The sequence below is a fragment of the Syngnathoides biaculeatus genome, chromosome 9 (assembly GCF_019802595.1).
Source record: "Syngnathoides biaculeatus isolate LvHL_M chromosome 9, ASM1980259v1, whole genome shotgun sequence".
Lineage (NCBI taxonomy): Eukaryota > Metazoa > Chordata > Actinopteri > Syngnathiformes > Syngnathidae > Syngnathoides > Syngnathoides biaculeatus.
In genome coordinates, this window is record NC_084648.1 from 23,753,415 (window position 1) to 23,757,007 (window position 3,593).

The following is a 3,593-nucleotide window of genomic DNA, read 5'->3' on the forward strand; positions in this document are numbered from 1 at the left end:
ATTGCACCTGACCCCTATGGCCCCTCTCACAGGTGGTGAGCCCATGGGAAGAGGGACCCACGTTACCCTTTTGGGCTGAGCCCCATGGCAGCCCCACCTCCAGAGGGGGGCCGGTGACCCGTGTCTGGGCAAGGGAAACCTAGATCCAATTTTTGTAGTCATCATCAGGGGTTTTGGAGTCGTATCTTGTCTGGTCCCTCACCTAGGACTTGTTTGCCATGGGTGACCCTACCAACTTAGCTCCTAGGATCATTTAGACACACAAACCCCTCTACCACAATAAGGTGACAGCTCGAGGAGGGGAGCTGATGAGTCGTGAAATAAAATATGAGATTTTCAGAAATCAAACTTTAATAGTGCAAAAATTTTGCCAACTAATGTGTCATCTTTTGGTGCAAAATCATCTAAATCTCATCATCTTTGTACAACAACATCTAAATCGCAATTTTCTGTCAAACAAAAATGTTAATATAAAAATGGTGCTATTATATCAAATGAGGGTAAAAAAATCTCCTGAACACATGAATTATGTTCAAGACATTCAAATAATGTAAAACATAGCCAAAACAAATTTAAGTTTAGCAAAATAAACAAACCAAATAATGGCAAAAAAGATGTCCACTTGAATTTGTCTATTGTGTTTTGAAAAGTTGTGTAACTTCCTTACATCAAAAAAATTTCAAGCAACCCGTGGGCACAAAAAAAAAAAAAAAAAAAAAAATCAGCGCCGACGAGAGAGAACAAGACATCTGCAGTGACAAATTCCCATGTAAAGGACCGACCCACGAAACATAAGTCCACAGTCTTTATGCCATTCGTGCGGATAGGGGAGCCATTAGCAGACAGTAGGGGTGGCCCCTGAGTCCCGCCAGCGACGTCATCCGCAGTGGCGGTCAGGACGCTCCTTTGGGCGCAAGTGTCGTAAAGGAATTTGCGCCCAGAAAGGGTGTCCGTGACGAAGAGTAGCTGGTTCTTCCCGCCCACGCTCACGGCCGCTACGGAGTGCGGCTTTGGCCTTTCACGACGCGTCGTAATTGCAAGGGGCGCGGCACCGCTTCGCTTTTCGTGCCAAAACGGGCGCGGAAGTGCCACAAGTCTGTGGCACCGCAGCCGTCGGTGGCGACGAGCCCCTACTGGATGGCACCCCCGCGCCCGGGGACAAGTAACTGCGCGCCGGGGGCAGCACCTTAGGGGAAAAGCACTGGGTGGCCAGGAAGAAACGGTCGGCCTCCTCAGCCAGGGTACGGGGTTCAGTGATAGAAGTGTGAGTGAGCGCTATGTGAACATGCGGCGGTATGTGTCTGAGAAACAGTTCCATGAAAAGGAATTTGGGCTCCTCCGCGCCCAGCAAGTTTAGCATCATTTCCATGTGTTCAGAAGGTTTGCTGTCCCCCAGTCCATTAATCGCCAAAAGACGTCTGGCTCGCTCTCGCTTAGAAAGCTCGAAAACCTTGAGGACGTGAGCCTTGAGCCCAGCATATTAATCTCAGGCCTGGGAAGATGTGATGAAACTCACTGCTCTGGCCGCTGTTGAGCTCCCGAGGGCTGGTATTATCCGAGATCCCGTGGAGGGCAAATTGAGCCTCCGTCTTCACGTTGATCACTAAACGCCATACGAATGCAAATGCACACCTGAGCTGTCAATCATGTCAGTGGATTCATCCAACTGTAGTGAGAAATACTCACAATCTCCGATGTGCTTCCACACATCAGCCATGGTTTCACAGCGCCATTGTAAATGTACTCCTTTACATCTGCAGAGATTTTATTGAAGATAATATTTCCGCCTTATTTCAAAAAATGGTCTTAGAAGGACTTCTTATTAACGATGATGTGACGAACCCAGAACGATGCTTCTGTGGCGGCTTTTGCTGTTGAACTATATTGTTGTGAAAAGTGCCTTTTGTGCGGCTGGTTGGGATTTTACTTTGTTAACTTTTCTCATTCTCAGCTTGCTTTTCGGCGGAATGTCGGTGTCGTATTTTCCATAAACAGTTCGAAAATGCCGCGACACATTTCACTCCGCTAGCAGATGAGATAAACGCCCTTCGAAAATGACATCGTAAAAATAAAGTCCGTAACAGGAGCAATGAGAAGGTGTGTGTGTGTGCATCATCGTTCAATAGCCAGTGGGGTGTGTTATCAACATGCTCAACCTACCGCGGACTGAGTGGTCTGACAAAATAGACTCGGTCTCAGAAGAAATTAACATCCATTTACAACCAGTCTCCAATGGATGAACATTGTGAGCATCAGGAAGGTATTATCTTTTCCATAACTCCACCACTCCGACTACTCCCTTGTTTCGTGTCTGATAAAAAAACACAGCATTTATCTTATAACACAGAGACAATCCCAGAAACTCTGGCTGAGACCATGTAGAATTGTGAGAACAACAATGAAGGAACCTAGACGCACTCAGTGACGTTTGGCAACTGTGTGGCAACCCTTCAGCCGAGAGTACATCCTGGAGTGTTCTGCGGAAATGCTGCACATGAGAATCTCTACAAGTACTCAAACTACTTATAACGATCGTATAATTATAAACTTCAGTCCTGCGATGAAGAAGCTAACCAAGCTCTCCTTATCCCGACAGGTGATGACTCTGATGAGCGTACTCGGGCTTTCCTTTCTCTGGCTTTTGATGGCGCTGACGAGGCTTCTCAGGCTTTCCGTAGCTCCGCTGTTGATGGCACTGAGGAGACTTTTTCAAGATTTCCTTACTGCAGCTGTAACCACAGAGGAGCTGACCTCTCCAGATATGCCTGCTGACGAGCCAACCCAAGCTTATCCTTCTACATCAACAGTCTGTGACAAAGAGGTAACTAAACCTCCTGAAACTTACCTCTCCTAAAGATCAAGTTACGCAGTCTTCACTGGTTCAATCTTCACCATTGCTTACTTCTTTACGGGTAGGTGATGAAGACCTGGAGACCCTCAGTTGGGAGGAACCCCTATCAACATGGGTGTCCCTAGATGTTACGCTTTGTATTAAACTGACCATCTTATACCTTCTCAACTGTGTGTTGAAAAAGTATACTGAAAAAAATAGTCTTGGTTGTGAAGTAAACCACCTTAGACAGAAGCATCATCAGTGATTAGAAATAGGGAAGGATTATAATTTTGGCAGGCATTTTTATAGCGTCATACTATTACTCTGCAACAAATGCTTTTTGCCAAGTATTCACTTCATGCTGAAACTTTGTAATCTTTCTGTGGCTCGCGAGAATGTCAAACACACAAACGAAGCTATACTCTTGGATCTGGAGTCTGAGGAAAATACTGGATAAATCCGGTAAGCTGGACAAACGTCATTATCAACTATTGGTGAATGATGAAGTTAATTTGGCTGGATGAATACCTTTCTGCTCATCCTTAATCATGGGAAATCTGTTGAGAAAGGTTTCGATTCTTCACGACTGGCAGTGTCAATGGACAGACATCTTGGACAGAACAATCACACACACAGATCAGATAAATATGGTTAAGTTGAAAATGTTTTGTCAATTATGCAAAAAAAAAATCAGATCATTGTTTCCATCATTCTTGGGACAAGGGTTAGGTTGGGGTTAATCTTTGCAGGTCTTGATCAG

At 45.3% G+C, this 3,593-nt stretch overlaps 1 long non-coding RNA gene across 1 annotated transcript; it reads left to right on the top strand.

Moving 5' to 3' along the window:
* The first annotated feature begins 2,448 nt into the window (after nucleotides 1-2,448).
* On the top strand, nucleotides 2,449-3,020 carry LOC133506007 (uncharacterized). The gene is made up of 3 exons (XR_009796382.1): nucleotides 2,449-2,510; nucleotides 2,597-2,821; nucleotides 2,917-3,020. It is a non-coding gene; the product is annotated as an uncharacterized LOC133506007 (long non-coding RNA).
* Nucleotides 3,021-3,593: the final 573 nt, after the last annotated feature.